Source organism: Arachis ipaensis, chromosome B8 (assembly GCF_059453495.1).
Source record: "Arachis ipaensis isolate K30076 ecotype BB chromosome B8, ASM5945349v1, whole genome shotgun sequence".
Taxonomy (NCBI): domain Eukaryota; kingdom Viridiplantae; phylum Streptophyta; class Magnoliopsida; order Fabales; family Fabaceae; genus Arachis; species Arachis ipaensis.
In genome coordinates this window covers 53,938,585-53,958,702 of record NC_142443.1, presented here as the reverse complement: position 1 = coordinate 53,958,702, position 20,118 = coordinate 53,938,585, and the positions used below count along the sequence as shown (strand labels likewise).

General features: G+C 43.7%; 1 non-coding gene and 1 pseudogene across 1 annotated transcript; both read right to left on the bottom strand.

The window, feature by feature from the left end:
• Positions 1-1,729: 1,729 nt before the first annotated feature.
• On the bottom strand, positions 1,730-18,533 carry LOC148548130 (uncharacterized; annotated as a pseudogene).
• LOC148548131 (small nucleolar RNA R71) lies at positions 17,823-17,929 on the bottom strand. The gene has a single exon (XR_015898741.1). It is a non-coding gene; the product is annotated as a small nucleolar RNA R71 (small nucleolar RNA).
• Positions 18,534-20,118: the final 1,585 nt, after the last annotated feature.

Genomic DNA, 20,118 nt, shown 5'->3' with positions numbered 1-20,118 from the left:
AGCTCATTCAGTTGGAGCAATCTTTTCTCTCCAGCTAATTTGGCATCAAAGTTAAGGAATCTGGTTGCCCAGTAGGCCTTATGTTCCAGTTCCACGGGCAGGTGACAAGCCTTACCATACACAAGTTGGTAAGGAGAGGTCCCTATGGGAGTCTTGAATGCTGTTCTGTAAGACCACAGAGCATCATCCAAGCTTCGTGCCCAATCCTTTCTACGGGTACTTACAGTCCGTTCTAGGATTCTTTTTAGTTCTCTGTTAGAGACTTCAACTTGCCCATTTGTCTATGGATGATATGGAGTTGCCACCTTATGGCGAATCCCATACCGGACCATGGCAGAGTAAAGCTGTTTGTTGCAGAAGTGAGTGCCCCCATCACTGATTAGTACCCGAGGGACACCAAATCTGCTGAATATGTGTTTCTGGAGGAACTTTAGTACTATTTTAGTATCATTGGTGGGTGTGGCAATGGCCTCTACCCATTTTGATACATAGTCAACTGCCACCAGAATATAAGTGTTTGAGTATGATGGTGGGAAAGGCCCCATGAAATCAATTCCCCATACATCAAATAACTCAATCTCCAAGATTCCTTGTTGAGGCATGGCATAACTATGAGGTAAATTACCAGCTCTCTGGCAACTGTCACAGTTACGTACAAACTCTCGGCAATCTCTATAGAGTGTAGGCCAGTAGAAACCACATTGGAGGACCTTGGTGGCTGTTCGCTCACCTCCGAAATGGCCTCCATATTGTGATCCATGGCAATGCCATAGGATCCTCTGCGCTTCTTCTCTAGGCACACACCTACGGATTATTCCGTCTGCACATCTCTTAAAGAGATAGGGTTCATCCCACAAGTAGTACTTTGTATCAGTAATTAATTTTTTCTTTTGTTGCCTGCTGTACTCCTTGGGAATGAACCTTGCAGCTTTGTAGTTTGCAATGTCTGCAAACCATGGTAATTCCTAAATGGCGAACAAATGCTCATTCGGAAAGGTTTTAGAGATCTCAATAGAGGGGGAGGACGCCCCTTCCACTGGTTCTATCCGGGACAGATGGTCAGCCACTTGGTTTTCTGTCCCTTTTCTGTCTCTTATTTCTATATCAAACTCTTGCAGAAGTAACACCCATCTTATGAGTCAGGATTTTGAATCCTGCTTTGTGAGTAAATATTTAAGAGCAGCATGATCTGTGTACACAATCACTTTTGATCCTACTAAGTATGATCTAAACTTGTCAATGGCATAAACCACTGCAAGAAATTCTTTTTCTGTGGTTGTGTAATTTTTCTGGGCATCATTCAAAACATGGCTAGCATAATAAATGACATGCAGAAGCTTGTCATGCCTCTGCCCCAGTACTGCACCAATGGCGTGATCACTGGCATCACACATTAATTCGAATGGTAATGTCCAGTCTGGTGCAGAGATAACTGGTGCTGTGACCAGCTTAGCTTTCAGAGTTTCAAACGCCTGCAGACACTCTGTGTCAAACACAAATGGCGTGTCAGCAGCTAGCAGGTTGCTTAGAGGTTTTGCAATTTTTGAAAAATCCTTTATAAACCTTCTATAGAATCCTGCATGCCCCAGAAAGCTTCTGATGCCTTAACATTGGCAGGTGGTGGTAATTTTTCAATTACCTCTATTTTAGCTTGATCCACCTCTATTCCCTTGTTTGAAATTTTATGCCCAATGACAATCCCTTCAGTCACCATAAAGTGACATTTTTCCTAGTTTAAAACCAGGTTGGTCTCTTGGCATCTCTTCAAAACCAATGTCAGGTGATCAACACAGGAGCTGAATGAGTCTCCATATACTGAGAAGTCATCCATGAAGACTTCCAGAAATTTTTCCACCATATCAGAGAAAATAGAGAGCATGCATCTCTAAAAGGTTGCAGGCGCATTACACAGCCCAAAAGGCATCCTTCTGTAAGCAAATACCCCAGATGGACATGTGAATGCCGTTTTCTCTTGATCTTGGGGATCTACTGCAATTTGGTTGTAGCCTAAATAGCCATCCAAAAAGCAGTAATAATTATGACCTGCTAGTCTTTCTAGCATCTGGTCTATGAATGGTAAAGGAAAATGATCCTTTCTGGTGGCTGTATTGAGCCTTCTCTAATCAATACACATGCGCCACCCTGTAACTGTTCTTGTAGGAACCAGTTCATTTTTTTCATTATGAACCACTGTTATGCCTCCCTTTTTAGGGACAACTTGAACCGGACTCACCCAAGGGCTATCTGAAATAGGATAAATAATCCCAGCCTCCAGTAATTTAGTGACCTCTTTCTGCACCACTTCCTTCATGGTTGGATTTAGCAGCCTCTGTGGTTGAACCACTGGCTTAGCATTGTCCTCCAATAAGATCTTGTGCATGCATCTAGCTATGCCCTTAAGGTCACTTATGGACCACCCAAGAGCTGTCTTGTGTGTCCTTAGCACTTGAATTAGTGTTTCCTCTTTCTGTGGATTTAAAGCAGAGCTTATGATCACTTGAAAAGTATCACCTTCTCCCAGAAATGCATATTTCAGGGATGGTGGTAATGGTTTGAGCTCGGGTTTAGGAGGTTTTTCCTCTTCCTGAGGAAATTTCAGAGACTCTTTCAATTCCTCTGAATCCTCTAGATCAGGTGGAACATCTTTAAAGATGTTTTCCAGCTCTGATTCGAGACTCTCAGCCATGTTGATCTCTTCTACCAAAGAGTCAATAAGATCAACTTTCATGCAGTCTTTTGGTGTGTCTGGATGCTGCATGGCATTGACAGCATTCAACTTAAACTCATCTTCATTGACTCTCAGTGTGACTTCCCCCTTTTGGACATCAATGAGAGTTCGTCCAGTTGCTAGGAAAGGTCTTCCTAGAATGAGAGTAGCACTCTTGTGCTCCTCCATCTCCAGCACTACAAAGTCAGTGGGAAAGGCGAATGGCCCAACCCTGACAATCATGTCCTCAATCACGCCTGATGGGTATTTAATGGAGCCATCAACAAGTTAGAGACATATCCGAGTTGGTTTAACATCTTCAGTTAAAGCAAGCTTTCTGATAGTGGATGCAGGTATTAGGTTGATGCTTGCCCCAAGATCGCATAAAGCTGTCCTGGTGCAATTTCCCTCTAATGTGCATGGTATTAGAAAGCTTCTAGGATCTTTAAGCTTTTCCGGAAAGCTTTTCAGAATGACTGCACTTCATTCTTCAGTGAGGAGAACTCTTTCAGTTTCTCTCTAATCCTTCTTATGACTCAAGATCTCTTTCATGAACTTGGCATAAGAAGGTATTTGCTCAAGTGCCTCTGCAAATGGAATCTTAATTTCAAGAGTCCTGAGATAGTCTGCGAAGCGAGCAAATTGCTTATCCTGCTCCTCTTGGCGGAGTTTTTGAGGATAAGGTATATTGGCTTTATATTCCTCAACCTTGGTTGCTGTAGATTTATTTCCTATAGAAATAGTTGAAGAAGCCTTTTTAGAGGGGTTGTCATCAGCACTTGTGTGTGTCTGATCCCTCTCTGGCATTTGAGTGCCAGAGTTAGAAGCTGGAGTGACGTTAGACGCCAATTCTTCATCTGTTCCTGGCGTCTGAACGCCAGAACTGTGCTTCCTTTGGGCGTTCAACGCCAGTTCCTTACTTGTTTCTGGCGTTGAACGCCAGTCCTGAGCATGGTTTGGGCGTTCAGCGCCAGCCTTCCACCCAATTTCTGGCGTATTAACGTCAGAATTATTTTTTCCTGGGCTCTTACTGTCCTCAGATGCATTTTGGGTGGTTTGCTCATTTCTTGGCTTCCTGCTGCCTTGAGGTGGGGTATTTAATATTTTCCCACTTCTTAATTGAACTGATTGGCATTCTTCTGTTATTTGTTTTGACAGCTGCCGTTTTGTTTGCTTCAATTGTTCTTCCATATTTATATTAGCCATCCTTGTCTCTTGTAGTCTATCTTTGAATTTGGCTAACTGTTGTGTTAGAAAGTCCAATTGCTGATTGAATTCAGCAGCTTGTTCTACAAGACTGAGTTCAGCAGTTACTGTTTTAACCTCTTCTTTCATGGAAGGGTCACTGCTTAGGTACAGATGCTAATTTCTGGTAACTGTATCAATGAGCTCTTGAGCTTCTTCAATTGTCTTTCTCATGTGGATAGATCCACCAGCTAAGTAATCTAGAAAGATCTGAGCTCTTTCTGTAAGCCCATAATAGAAGATGTCTAACTGAACCCACTCTGAAAACATCTCAGAGGGGCATTTTCGTAGCATCTCTCTGTATCTCTCCCAGGCATCATAAATAGATTCATTATCTCCTTGTTTAAAGCCTTGGATGTCCAGCCTTAGTTGTGTCATCCGTTTTGGAGGAAAGTATTGATTAAGGAATTTTTCTGTCAGCTGTTTCCATGTCCTTATGCTAGCCTTAGGTTGGTTATTTAACCACCTCTTGGCTTGGTCTTTTACAGCAAATGAAAACAGTAATAATCTGTAGACATCCTGATCTACTTCCTTATCATGTACTGTGTCATCAATTTGTAAAAACTGTGCCAGAAACTCTGTAGGTTCTTCCTGTGGAAGACCGGAATACTGGCAGCTTTGCTGCACCATGATAATGAGCATATGAAGCAGTAGAGAGGTTAGCATATGACCCCAGAGTCCTTCTGGACTGTTCATTTCCGCTTAGATCCATGATGGAAAAAGGGAGATGATGTAAAAAAAATTTACTTTTATTTATTTATTTATTTATTTTTTTGAAAATAAAATAAATTAAAATAAAATAAATAAAAATGGGTGGAGATTTTTGAAAAAATGAGGAGAGAGAAAGTGGTTAGGAAGTTTTGAAAAGGATATGATGATTTTTGAAAAAGGTTTTAAATTTTGAAATAAAAATCTGAATTTTAAAGGTAAATTTCAAAAATTTGCTTTAAAATAGAGAGAAAAGATATTTTTGAATTTAAGGAGGAGAGAGAAAAATAATAAGATAGCACAAGATTTAAAATTTTTAGATCTAATGCTCCTTGTTTTCGAAAATTTTGGAGGGAAAACACCAAGGAACACCAAACTTAAAAATTTTAAGATCAAGACACAAGAAAAACTCAAGAACACTTTGAAGATTCACAAGAACACAAGAACATGAAGAAAGAACATTGTTCCGAGGGTTACCTGAAACTGTAGGTCGATCTCGGATGAGATCTTCGGTACTGGTCGGAGATGACGTGTCCGGCTGGCTGGTGGCGGCCGGAGCTGCTGTGTCCGACTTGTTGGACTTGTTGCACTGCTGATCCTTGACCACCGGAGGGTGGGGGGTACCTGCAAGAGACTCCGATGCTTAAGTTAGCATGGGTATTGAACAGGTGTTATGTAGAATCAGAGTATGAGTTATACCTGGGTGCTCCAGTGTATTTATAGTAGTGGGGGCTGACCTTTTTGATAAGATAAGTTAGTTATCTTATCTTATCTTATCCTGTTTTGGATGAAGTCAGCTTATTTTTAAGGGAACCGCCTTTATCTCTATAGGATGGGATTGCCTTTGGATTTGGGTCGTGTTCCTCTATTTGGGCCCTTTATTGGGCTTTCCTGTCGATTTGGCCGAAATCTTTAGAAGAGGTCGGGTAGTCTGACCTGAAGAGGTCGGTCGCTTTGTCACCAATCATCCCGGGTCGGGTAACTCGACCCAGGGTATGAACAGTGCCCCTGCTTGAGCTCGGTCTTTTTGTTGAGGTCGAGTCTTTGACTTCGGTCCTTCTCTGACGAAGCTGAACTCAAGCATTTTGTCGATTTCTTCCTTTTGTAGAATCTTTTGAATGTAGAACATTTTTCTCTAAAAGCGCGCGCTTTTGTATTAGCGCTTTGTCCTGGGGAACGTGCGAGGGTTTAATACCCTAATTAATTAGTATTAATTGCCCCGTTTTTCCTTTGGCTCTTTATTTTGATTTTTGAAAACTCAGAAACGGTTTCTCTTCTTTGCTCTTTCGTAACTTCTTCACCATTTTCTTCCGTTTTTCTCGTTCTCTGTTTTTCGCCTACTATTCTTCTTTTCCTGCGTTGCGGTGTCGCTTGGCGATTCTCGGGACAACTTTCATCTTTACATCTCCTTCTTTCCTTTGAAGCTTTTCTCTTCTCCAAGTGAGTTCCATTCGTACTTTCTTTCTCTTTCGCTGCTTTGGCTTTTTGTGATTAAGTTGCGATTTTTCTCTGAGGGAAGTTTGGATCTTTCTGCTTTTACTGTGCCTGGTTTACTGTCGTAATGCGTGCTCTGAAGTTTCTTCATTCTTTTGTATGAATCTTTTTGCCTTTCCTATTGCTTTAATGTGCTTAGGGCTTCTGCATGTTATTTCTCGTTTGTGCGTTTGATTCTCGAAAAAAGGCTGTGTCTTTGATGATTTCTATTTTGGTATACTCGGTGTTGGTGTTTGTTCTTTGCTGATGATTTTTTGCTTGACTTTGAAAAAGTTTGCACCTTTCCGCTTGGCCATTTCTGATAAACTGTAGAAATAGTGCTTTCCTTTGATAAATTGTATGAGAGTGGACCTTTTGCATTTTCGCTTTCTTTTGTTTTCTTTCTGGATTTTATTTTGATGAGTGCTGGGATGTAGGCCGTAGAAATAACTTGAAAACCTTGCTTGTTTACTGCCTCCAAGGGATGCCCCAAGACCTTTGTCTTGAGTCTTGGGGTTTTCCCTTTTTGTTTATCCGCCCGTCGAGATGTTTTGCCCTCTGTCCGAGATGTTTTTGAGTAATCTATTCTTCTTTTCTTTTTGTAGGATTTAGTTGATCTCATGTCTTCCCGAAATAACATTGTCGAAATGCCTTGCCAGGTTCCCGCGGGTATGGCTGATTGGGTGGACTCCATGGTTCTTATGTGTGTCTCGCTGGTTGATTCTAAATTTTGTACTCAGCTTAGGCAGTTTCACAGTGTCTGTAGTAATTCTGGTGATGAGAAGAACTATGAACTTGTCCCTCCCTCTTCTGACGAGAGAGTCTGCTTTTCGACTCGAGTTGTTGATGGTCGCCCTTTCTTTTATGCTTATGATTTTTTCTTTGGTCAGCTGGGTATCACCCTTCCTTTTACCAAATTTGAAACCGACCTGTTATGGTCTTGTAATGTTGCCCCTTCTCAACTTCACCCCAATTCCTGGGGTTTTATTAAAATTTTCCAATTACTGTGCGATGGTTTTGGTATTCTTGCTTCCCAATCTCTCTTTTTCTATCTGTTTGTCTTGACTAAGCCCGGTGTGGTAAAAAAGAAGTCGGCCTGGGTCTCCTTTCGTTCTACCCAGGGGAAGAAGGTTTTTTCCATGTTTGACGAGTCGTTCTGTGATTTTAAAAACTACTTTTTCAAGGTCCGAGCTGTTGAAGGAGCTCGGCCCTTTTTTCTGGATGAGAATGACGAACTTGCTTTTCCCTTGGAATGGTAAAAAGATGTGAGGGTCTCCAGGTATTCGTGGGAAACGTTAGATGAGGCTGAGCGAGCCTTTGTGACTATCTTGGAAGAATGCTGGGGTCAACCTCCCCATCTTGACACACAGAAATTTCTAACCAATCCTACTCTTCTTCAAACTGAACTGGGTATCTTGTGTTTCTTTTATTATTTTGTTTATGTTGCTTGTAGCTGTCTTTTCCGACTTATCCGACTTGTAGCTGAGTTTTCTGTTTTGTTTGCAGAGGCAATGAAGAATAATGAATCCATGAAAGCTTATAAGAGGGCGCAGAGGGCGACTGCTGCCAGAAATGCTGCTGCCCAGGCGGCTGGGGAGGGATCCTCCCAAGTGCGCAAGAAGCCATCGGTGCAGAGTTCCGCCGGGGTAAAGAAGGTGATCCCTACACCCTGAGTTCGTTTGGCAGATCCTCACGTCACCTCTGCTGCTCTTTCTGTTGCTCCTCCCAATAAAAAACAAAAGACTGCTGAGCCCTTTGACCTCGATGCTCCAGATTTTAATGCTATTGAATTCGTGGATCAACAAATCGGTCCTTATGGCACTCTCTCCATGGACGATGTGTCCATCCTCCATCACTTAGAATTCATGGCCCGAAATCATGTGAAGATGGCGTACATGTCGGCTGTCATATATCGGACTGCTCAGAATCTCCCTCTCCACGCTACTAAAGCGTTTATGGTGGAGGCAAAACAGGAGTTCGATCGGATGAAGGAGCTAAAGGAGGAGCTTGAGACGAAGGTAGCCAAGCTGGAGAAGGACTTGAAGAATGAGGAAGTGCGCTCTCAGTCATTGGCGGCTTCTTTGAGGTTGGCTGAGGACGCAGTCCTGATGCACAAGGATAGTTATGTTACCTCTTATCGAGAGGTGCTGCGCCTGAGGGAGGAGCTCGACCATGCCCGGGAAGATTATTCTGAGCTTCAGGGTCATCTCGTTGGCAGCGTGACTGCTGCTTATGAGAACTTGAGGGAGCAAGTTCAGGTCATTGCTCCCGGGGCCGACCTCACCCTTTTTATCCTGGATAATATTGTCAGGGATGGCAAGATTGTCCCTGATGATGATGGTGATGATGATGATGTCATTCCTCCTGTGTCTTCTACCAAAGCGCCGACCTCTTCGGTTCCTCCTGCTGTGCCCGACCCGGATTGCCAGATCCTGAATCGGGAGGATGGGACTGTGGATGCTATGCCGATCCAGATTCGCCCTCCTTCTCCTTGTCCTGATGCTGCCAAGAAGGCTCCTGATGCTTGTTGATCCTTTCTTAAAATTTGTATAGTTGGCCCGGCTTGTGGGCTTTTTTAGAACTCTTTTATTTATTTGCTGATACTTCTTAGTTGCTTATCTAGCAACTTTTTATTTTGAAAAACAAACAATAGCTCACTATCTTTTTGATAGTAGTCTTTGGTGGCCTTTCGAGGCCTTATAACTCATTAAAAGGTAGTCTTTTGACTAGGCATCTTTTCTGTTTTCTGCTGATGTCGAAATCTTGCGGCTCGACCTCCTTGGGTTGTTTTTGTTATGTTATTTGTAGCTTGAATCCTTTGAGGTCGTGGTTGTGGGGGTCCAACTTGTTTCTTTGGTTTTCTTTGCTTTGTATGCTTTCTTGACGTTGTTCCCCTTCTAAGCTATTCTCGTAATCCTGTGTCTTGGACCTTTGCTAGGTCTCCTTCAGGGATTACTTTTATAACTTTCTAGTTGTAGGAGTCCGACTTCGTTAGGTCGGTCTCCTTTAAGTTATTTGTAGTCCTCTATCTTGGATCTTTGTCAGATCTCTTTCAGGGACTACTTTGATAACTTTTAAGTAGTAGGAGTCCGACTTGGTTATACCGGTCTCCTTTAAGTTATTTTTTGTAGTCCTCTTTCTTGGATCTTTGTCAGATCTCTTTCAGGGACTATTTTGATAACTTTTAAGTAGTAGGAGTCCAACTTGGTTATATCGGTCTCCTTTAAGTTATTTTTGTAATCCTCTTTCTTGGACCTTTGTCAGGTCTCTTTCAGGGATTACTTTTATAACTTGTTAGTAGTAGGAGTCCGACTTGGTTATATCGGTCTCCTTTAAGTTATTTTTGTAATCCTCTTTCTTGGACCTTTGTCAGGTCTCTTTCAGGGATTACTTTTATAACTTGTTAGTAGTAGGCGTCCGACTTCGTTATATCGGTCTCCTTTAAGTTATTTTTGTAATCCTCTTTCTTGGACCTTTGTCAGGTCTCTTTCAGGGATTACTTTTATAACTTTTCATTTTGGGCTGACTTTGTCATGTTGAGCCCTTCTAAGTTAAAGTAATCCTCTTTAATAGGGTTGGCCAGTCCTCTTTCCAGGGTTTACTTATAACTTGGGTTGACTTGGTCCGACTTCTCAACGTCGGCCAGTCTTTAAGTTATTATTTTAGCAATCCGTAAGACCTCGTCAGGTTCTTTTCTAGATCACTTTCGATAACTTCTTACATTATTCTATGTTCATCTTTGCCGATTTGTAGAAAGTGGTTGTCATCTCTAGATCGTCCTTTGGGTGAATCGCGTTTTCACCTTTATCGGACGGTTGTCTTTATCGTGATCGTGCAGTGAAATTATTTTTCACTTTCTGCCGATCTATTGCTTTATAATCGGACGATGAATGCTTCAGATTAATACGTCTTGAAATCTTTGTAGAATATCTAAAATATATTTTATTTAAAGGAAAAATGCAAATATATACATATGGGATTGTCTGAGTCTCAACTTGGTGCCTCATTAAAAAACCTTTTCAGGAAAAAGAGTGCATCCAATGATGAGATCCTTTATCTTTTCTAACTGTAGTACCTTCTGAGGTTGCAGGCGTGCCATGACCTGGGAAGCTCTCGTCCATCGAGTTCAGACAGTCTGTAGTAGCCCTTTCCAAGTACTTCTACAACTCGGTAGGGTCCTTTCCAGTTTGCTGCCAGCTTTCCCTCTCCTGGTCGAGTTGTTCCAATATCATTTCGGATTAGGATGAGATCATTCTCTGCAAAACTTCTTGGCACTACCTTTTGATTATATCTGGAAGCCATTCAGCGTTTTAGAGCTTCTTCCCTGATCCGAGCTCTTTCTTGGATTTCGGGTAACAAGTCGAGCTCTTCTCTATGAAGTTGGGAATTTGCTCCCTCATTGTAGTGAACTACTCTAAGCGACCCTTCTTCAATCTCTACTGGAATCATCGCCTCTATTCCGTATGCTAATCGGAAGGGGGATTCCGTCGTGGTGGAATGTGGCGTTGTTCGATATGTCCACAGGACCTGTGGAAGCTCTTCTGCCCAGGCTTCCTTTGCATCTTGTAATCTCCATTTTAATCCGGCCAATATGACTTTGTTAGCAGCTTCGGCCTGCCCATTGGCTTGTGGATGTTCGACGGAGGTGTACTGGTGCTTTATATTCAAGTCGGCTACTAGTTTTCTGAAGCCTGCATCTGTGAATTGGGTGCCATTGTCTGTGGTTATTGAATATGAAACTCCGAACCTTGTGACAATGTTTCTATATAATAATTTCTGGCTTCTTTGAGCGGTGGCATTGGCTAGGGGCTCTGCCTCGATCCACTTTGTAAAGTAATCTACCCCTACTATGAGGAATTTAACTTGTCCTGATCCCTGTGGGAAGGGGCCGAGAAGATCGAGTCCCCATTTTACAAACGGCCAAGGCGAGGTCACGCTGATGAGCTCTTTTGGCGGGGCGATGTGAAAGTTGGCATGTTTCTGACATGATGGGCATGTCTTTACAAATTCTGTGGCTTCTTTCTGTAGAGTTGGCCAATAAAATCCCGTCCGGAGCACTTTTTTGGCGAGAGCTCGTGCTCCGAGATGATTGCCACAGATACCACCGTGTATTTCTTCTAGCACTTCTCTTGTGTTGGAGGTTGGCACGCATTTTAGTAAAGGTGTTGAGATTCCTCTTTTGTACAGGATGTTGTTTATGATGGTGTAGTACTGTGCCTCCATTTTTAGCCTTTTTGCGTCCTTTTCTTCTGTGGGGAGCATTCCTGTTCTAAGGTAGTTGGCTATAGGGATCATCCATCCTTGGTCCTGACTTGTTATAGTCAAGACTTTTTCCTCTTCCGAGATTGACGGGTTCTGCAACATTTCCTAGATGAGGCTTCTATTGTTGCCCCCTGGTTTGGTGCTGGCTAGTTTTGAGAGTGCGTCAGCTCGGGCATTTTGTTCGCGGGGTATGTGGCAGATCTTATACTCCCCTATTTGTCCGAGCTGTTCCTTGGTTTTACCCAGATACTTTTTCATGGTGGGATCTTTGGCTTGGTAGCTCCCTGTTATTTGTGATGTGACTACTTGTGAATCACTGTAAATGTTGAGTTTTTGAGCTCCGACTTCTTTAGCCAGCTTCAAACCAGCTAATAATGCTTCATATTCCGCCTGGTTGTTTGAGGCCAGGAACCCGAACTTGAGGGAGAGCTCAACTTGGGTTCCTTGGTTGCTTTCTATTATCACGCCCGCACCACTTCCAGTTTTATTTGAAGAACCGTCCACGTAAAGATTCCATTATGTGGGGGTTTCTAAGGCATCTGTGAATTCTGCGATAAAATTGGCCAGATACTGTGATTTGATGGCCGTCCGAGCTTCATATTGGAGGTCAAACTCTGACAACTTGACTGCCCATTGTAGAATTCTGCCTGCTAGATCTTTTTCTGTAATATTCCTTTTATGGGCTCGTTAGTTCGAACCTTAATGGTGTGAGCCTGGAAGTACGCGGAGTCGTCGAGATGTTAGAATAAGAGTATAGGCAAATTTTTCTATTTTCTGGTAGTTCAGCTCGGATCCCTGTAGTGCCTTGCTAATGAAGTAGACGGGTTGTTGTCCATTTTTGTCTTCTCTGACTAGTGCTGATGCTACTGCCTTGCCTCCCATCGCGAGGTATAATATGAGTGGTTCTCCAACTCGCGGTCGGGATAGGATAGGTGGCTGTCCTAAGAACTTCTTGAGGTCTTGGAAGGCTTGTTCGCACTCTATTGTCCATTCGAATTGTTTTCCCTTTCTTAAAGTAGCATAGAAGGGAAGAGATCTTATCGCGGCTCCTGCTAAGAATCGGGATAGGGCGGCCAGTCTCCCGTTGAGTTGCTGTACTTCTTTAACACAGGTTGGGCTCTTCATGTTGAGTATGGCCTGACATTTGTCTGGATTTGCTCAATTCCTCTTTGAGTGAGCATAAAGCCTAAGAATTTTCCTGCTTCTACTGCAAAGGTGCATTTCGCGGGGTTGAGTCGCATGTCATGTTTCCTTATGGTGTCGAATACTTGAGCCAGGTCGGACAATAGTGTCTCTTCGCTTTGTGTTTTTATTAGCATGTCGTCCACATAGACCTCCATGATGTTTCCAATGTGATTCGAAAAAACTTTATTCATTAGTCTTTGATAAGTAGCTCCTGCGTTCTTGAGACCGAAGGGCATCACAATGTAACAGTAGTTTGCCTTTGGTGTTAAAAACGAGGTCTTTTCTTGATCTGGTGGATACATGGGAATTTGGTTGTATCCTGAATATGCGTCCATAAACGAGAGATATTTGTATCCAGAGGAAGCATCTACCAGGGCGTCAATACTTGGGAGTGGGTATGGATCTTTTGGACAAGCTTTGTTGAGATCGATGTAATCGGTGCACATTCGCCACTTCCCGTTCGATTTCTTCACCAAGACGACGTTGGCTAGCCATAGCGGGTATTTAACTTCTCTTATAAATCCGGCTTCCAGTAGTGTCTGTACTTACTCTTCCACAGCCTGGGATTGCTCTGGCCCAAACTTTCTTCGTCTCTGCTGTACCGGTCGAGATCCTAGGTAGACTACCAACTGGTGGCACATTAGCTTAGGGTCTATGCCTGGCATGTCCGCGGCTTTCCATGCAAAGAGGTCGACATTATCTCGTAAGAATTGTATTAGCAATTCTTTTAAATCTGCTTTGAGGATTGTGCCGATATTAGTTGTTTTTTCCGAGGTGTCCCCGATCTGAATTTTTTCTATCTCGCCCTCTGGTTGGTGGCGAAGATCTTCTCGTCGTTGGACTCCGCCCAACTCGATTGCGTGAAACTCTTCTCCTTTGCCTCTGAGGTTTAGGCTTTCGTTATAACAGCGACGTTCCATCTTTTGGTCAGCTTTTATCGTGGCTATCCCTTTTGGAGTTGGGAACTTCATACATAGGTGTGGGGTCGAGACTATTGCGCCGAGTTAGTTGAGTGTTGTCCGACCTATGAGAGCATTGTAAGCTGAATTTACATTGACTACGATGTAGTCTATTTTGAGAGTCCTGGATTGGTCTCCTTTTCCGAAGGTTGTATGTAGTGATATATATCCTAGTGGCCGAACAGGGGTATCTCCTAACCCGAACAGACTATTTGGATATGCCTTAAGCTCTTTTTCTTCTAAGCCGAGTTTGTCAAAGGCTTTCTTGAATAAGATGTCGGCAGAACTCCCTTGGTCTATTAAGGTGCGGTGTAGGTTGGCGTTTGCCAATATGATGGTGATGACCATGGGATCGTCGTGTCCTGTAATGATGCCGGACGCGTCCTCCTTAGTGAATGTTATCGCTGGAATGTTGAGTGCTTCCTCCTCTCCTTCGACATGATATACTTCTTTGAGATACCTTTTGTGGGAAGATTTGGAGATCCCTCCTGCTGCGAATCTGCCATGTATCATGTGGATATGTCTTTCTGGTGTCCGAGGTGATCGTTCTGTTCGCTCGGTATCTTCATCCCTTCGTCTTTTTCTTTGATCATCATCTCGGGTGGCCAGGAATCGATCTAATTTTCCTTCCCTTACCAATTTTTCTATGATATTTTTTAAGTTGAAGCATTCGTTGGTGGCGTGTCCTCTGACCCTATGATATTCACAATATTCCTTCCGATTTCCTCCTCCCCTTTTTCCTTTGAGGGGCCGTGCTGGGGGGATTTTTTCTGTATGGCAGACCTCTTTGTATATTTCGACTAGGGATGCTCTGAGGGGAGTATAATTATGGTATTTTTTAATTTTCTCCCCTTGTCGGTCTTCTTTTCATTTAGATTCCTTGTCCTTGTCACGGTAGGAGGCCCCCGATTTTGAGGTCTCTCCTAACCGAGCGTTTTCTTCCATGTTGATGTATTTTTCTGCCCGTTCCTGCACTTCGTCTAAGGAGGTCGGGTACTTTTTTGATATAGACTAGCTGAAAGGTCCCTCTCGTAGACCGTTGATAAGTCCCATGATGGCAGCCTCTGTGGGTAAGCTTTGTATATCCATACATGTTTTGTTGAATCTTTCCATGTAGTTGCGGAGGCTCTCCCGATCTCCTTGCTTGATCCCTAGTAGACTGGGAGCGTGTTTGGCTTTATCTTTCTGGATGGAGAATCTGGCGAGGAACTTTCCAGCTAGATCGTCGAAGTTTGAGATGGACTTGGGAGGTAAGCTGTCGAACCATCTGATCGCTATCTTCGTGAGGGTTGTTGGAAAGGCTTTGCAGCGAACGGCATCTGAGGCATCGGTAAGGTACATTCTGCTTCTGAAATTGCTGAGATGATGGTTGGGATCAGTGGTGCCGTCATACAAAATCATATCCGGGAGTTTGCAGTCTTTTGGAATTTTGGTTTTCATGATCTCTCTGGTGAATGGATCCTGTTCTTTACGTGAGCTTTCCTAAGGAGTGATCCGAGGGGCCTTCGATTTGAGATCGGCTTCCAGTTGCTGTAATTTTTCTTCCAATTCTCGATGTCGCCGTATCTCTCTTTGTAGATCCTTTCCGACCTCTCGTTGTTGTTGAGTTTCTTTCTCAAGTTGCTTTAAACGGTCTTGAAGTGCGTCTATTAACCCCGGATTTGATGAGTCTTTGTCTCCATTGGATTTCGGAGTATCCTTTAGCGTGATGTCCGCGTTCTTGTGCGGTGTTCTGTTTTCCAGATCTGAATTGTGGTCGTTGTCATGGCCGTTCGCCATGGTGTTGGGATGACTTCCAGGTTCCCCGGCAACGGTGCCAATGTTCCGAGGGTTACCTGAAACTGTAGGTCGATCTCGGATGAGATCTTCGGTACTGGTCGGAGATGACGTGTCCGGCTGGCTGGTGGCAGCTGGAGCTGTTCTGTCCGACTTGTTGGGCTTGCTGCACTGCTGATCCTTGACCACCGGAGGGTGGGGGGTACCTGCAAGAGACTCCGATGCTTAAGTTAGCATGGGTATTGAACAGGTGTTATGTAGAATCAGAGTATGAGTTATACCTGGGTGCTCAAGTGTATTTATAGTAGTGGAGGCTGACCTTTCTGATAAGATAAGTTAGTTATATTATCTTATCTTATCCTGTTTTGGATGAAGTCAGCTTATTTTTAAGGGAACCGCCTTTATCTCTATAGGCTGGGATTGCCTTTGGATTTGGGTCGTGTTCCTCTATTTGGGCCCTTTATTTGGCTTTCCTGTCGATTTGGCCGAGCTCTTTAGAAGAGGTCGGGTAGTCTGACCTGAAGAGGTCGGTCGCTTTGTCGCCAATGATCCCGGGTCGGGTAACTCGACCCAGGGTATGAACAGTGCCCCTGCTTGAACTCTGACCCAAAAGACAAAATTTTCCTAATCTAAGCAACAGGATTCACCGTCAGTTGTTCAAACTCAAACAATCCCCGGCAACGGCGCCAAAAACTTGGTGCACGAAATTGTAATGTTAATGTTCACATTACTCTCTTACAACCTCGCACAACTAACCAGCAAGTGCACTGGGTCGTCCATGTAATACCTTACGTGAGTAAGGGTCGATCCCACGGAGATTATTGGCTTGAAGCAAGCTATGGTTATCTCGTAACTCTTAGTCAGGATATAATATCAATAATAATTCTTAATTTGAATTGTAAAAAGTAAGAAGGGCAGAACATAAATTATACTTGTATGCAGTAATGGAGAATATGTTGGAGTTTTGGAGATGCTTTGTCTTCTGAAATTCTGCTTTCCTCTGTTTCCTGACTCACGCACGCACGTCCTCCTATGGCAAGCTGTGTGTTGGTGGATCACCGTTGTCAATGGCTATCATCCATCCTTCCAGTGAAAAAGGTCCAGGTGCGCTGTCACCGCACAACTAATCATCTGCAGGTTCTCAATCATACCGGAATGGGATTTACTATCCTTTTGCGTCTGTCACTACGCCCAGCACTCGCGAGTTTGAAGCTCGTCACAGTCATTCAATCCTTGAATCCTACTCGGAATACCACAGACAAGGTTTAGACTTTCCGGATTCTCTTGAATGCTGCCATCAATCTAGCTTATACCACAAAGATTCTGATTAAGAGATCCAAGAGATATTCATTCATTCTACGGTGAACGGAAGTGGTTGTCAGGCACGCATTCGTGGGGGAATGATGATGATTGTCACGTTCATCACATTCATGTTGAAGTGCGAATGGATATCTTAGATAGGAACACGCATGTTTGAATGGAAAACAGAAATACTTGCATTAATTCATCGAGACACAACAGAGCTCCTCACCCCCAACAATGGAGTTTAGAGACTCATGCTGTCAAAGAGTACAAAATTCAGATCTAAAATGTCATGAGATACAAAATAAGTCTCTAAAAGTTGTTTAAATACTAAACTAGTAACCTAGGTTTACAGAAAATGAGTAAACTATGATAGATAGTGCAGAAATCCACTTCTGGGGCCCACTTGGTGTGTGCTGGGGCTGAGACTAAAGCTTCTCACGTGCCTGGGCTGTTTTAGGCGTTCAACACCAGGCTGTAACCTGTTTCTGGCTTTGAACATCAACTTGTAATGTGTTTCTGGCGCTAGACGCCAGGCTGCAACATGGAACTGGCGTTGAACGCCAGTTTATGTCGTCTATCCTTGAGCAAGGTATGGACTATTATATATTGCTGGAAAGCCCTGGATGTCTACTTTCCAACGCAATTGGAAGCGCGTCAATTGAACTTCTGTAGCTCCAGAAATTCTATTCCGAGTTCATAGAGGTCAGGATCCAACAGCATCAGCAGTCCTTTTTCAGCCTGAATCAGATTTTTGCTCAGCTCCCTCAATTTCAGCCAGAAAATACCTGAAATTACAGAAAAACACACAAACTCATAGTAAATTCCAGAAATATGAATTTTTCCTAGAAACTAATGAAAATAAACTAAAAACTAACTAAAACATACTAAAAACTATATGAAATTAACCCCAAAAAGCGTATAAAATATCCGCTCATCAGACCGGCACAATCAACTTGCTCCCCAAGTACAATAGACTACCCAGAGAATACCCTCTTAAGCATGTTAAGGATTTTCAAGTTGCATGCTCCACTGCAAGGAGACATGGTGCAGATGAAGTAGCAGTTTTCGTGTTCGCTTTCCCTTTCTCTTTGGAGGAAAAAGCGAAAGAATGGTTTTATACTCAACCGGGAGATGTGATTTCCAATTGGGACTTGTTGCGTAAGGAATTTCTGGAAAAGTTCTATCAACCACAAAAGACATACAAGCTACGAAAGGAAATCTCTTGCATTATGCAATAAGATTGGGAGACTTTTTATGAGTACTGGGAGAGATTCAAGAAGTTGTTGGAAGCTTGCCCCCACCACCGTATTGACGAGTTGGTACTTATTAGCTATTTTTGTCAAGGGATGAACCCCAAGATAAGCTTTTCCTAGATGCCTCTAGTGGAGGATCCCTTACCAAAAACAAGACCACCGAGGAAGCTTGGGAGATCATAGCGGACTTGGCGGACTCCACTCAACACTCAAGGGCAAGAAACCCACAACCAAAAGCTTTAAGTGAAGTTTCTCCTTCCGGAGATGCCGTTTTAAAAAAGACCCTCGGTGAGATGACAATTTTGTTGAGACAAATCACCCAAGGGCAACAAATTCCCCAAGTCTTGATATCTCCTCCACCTCAACCTCTAAGAATTGAAGGACCACCAAGATCATGTGGTATTTGTGCTTGTAACAACCATTACACTGATCAGTGCCCTCAACTCCAAGAGGACGCTACATTGGCGGTAGCCAATCCATACCCACAAAGACCCAACTACAATTAACATGGAGGAAATGAAAACCAAGGGTGGAGGGATAATTCTAATCAAAGGTGGAACCAAGCCCCAAAAGCTCAACCTTACCCAAGCCAACAAGCCTACTATCATCAAGCTCGTCAAGGTCAACCACAATACCAACAATCCTACCAACAACCTTCATAATCTCAACCTCAAGGGAGGTATCAACATCTAAATAGTATACCTAACCCTCCTCAAGGCAATCAAGGTCCTCCTCCTAATTAACCCTACATGAATGACACACTCCAAACTTTTATGCAAGAGCAACGGGAGTTTCACAAGAAACAAGAAGCGTATATGTCTACAATTGCCGAAGCACTCACCCGTTTGACTCTTTCTCCTCCGACTACACAAAATTCCCAACAAGCCTCAACTTCTAGTGGTTTGCCCTCACAACCTCAACCAAATCCTAAGGAAAGCATCAATGCCATCACCCTTAGGAGCGGCACCAAGTTGGATGAAATTGGTGTTATGCCTACGAATTCTAGTGAGGAAACCCACAAGGAAGAGGTGGGAGAAGATATGGGAGTGATGAAGGATGAAGAGAAAGATGTTGAGAAAGATGAGGAGGAATTGCTCAAGGCCAAGGAGCCAAAGAGGAAAAATCCGATTGAAGAGCCTATGCCCATTCCATTCCCAACTTTGGCTAAGAAGGCCAAGAAGTAAGAACAACTTGACCCCAATGATGACTTACATCATCTACCTTTCTTTCTTACATAAAGAAGACCATAAAAGAGCATAAATCTCATTTGATCAGTACAATTCATGCATTATTTGATGAATATTATGGTACACTACTTTGAGATGAGTTGTGCTGAATTTCAGGTGAAAAAGGCATCAAAAATGGGTAGAAGACAAACAAGAAGATGGGCGTGCGAAACTGGCGTGCCACTTGGGAGCAAACGCCACAAAAATGCACTGGCGTGGCACGCCAGGACCTAGGCGTGGCACGTCAGTACTAAATTCCAGAGGGGAGGTCCAAGCATGCATGTGGGGGTGGCACGCTAGTATAGAGTTCCAGGAAGCAACAATGGAGGAAACGAATGGGGCGTGGCACACCAGGTTGGGCGTGGCACGCCTAACCCATCAACTACTATGGGCATGCCACTTGAGCAAAGGGGCGTCGCACGCCAACTCACCATTCCAAGAAGAACCTCCACTATCGCGTGCCACTTGGTATCGAAGGCGTGGCACGCCAACTCCAAGAAGTCACTTAGGCGTGCCACTTAAGAACCCAGGCGTGGCACGCCAAGCTTGAAAAGTTCACAAATCTAGGGGCGTGCCACTTGAACAGCATGGCGTGGCACGCTGGTACAATAATCCAGAGAAGGGGCTGAAGGCAATTGAAGACTGGGCGTGCCACTTGAAGTCGAAGGCGTTGCACGCCAACCTCTCAATCTCACTTAGGCGTGCCACTTGAGCAACCAGGCGTGGCACGTCAGTGCACAAAGAGACCAAAAACAAGGACTGGGCGTGCCACTTGGTATCGAAGGCATGGCACGCCAACCCAAGCATCTCACTATGGCGTGCCACTTAAAGGCTGAGGCGTGGCACGCCAACTACTGGAACCAAGGCAAGATCATGAGCGTGGCACGCCAGCCTTTAGGCATGGCACGCTGGTATAAGTTTCCAGAGAGGATGAAGGAGGCCAACTACATGGGGCATGCCACTTGGTATCGAAGGCGTGGCACGCCACTCACTATCCTTCACTTAGGCGTGCCATTTGA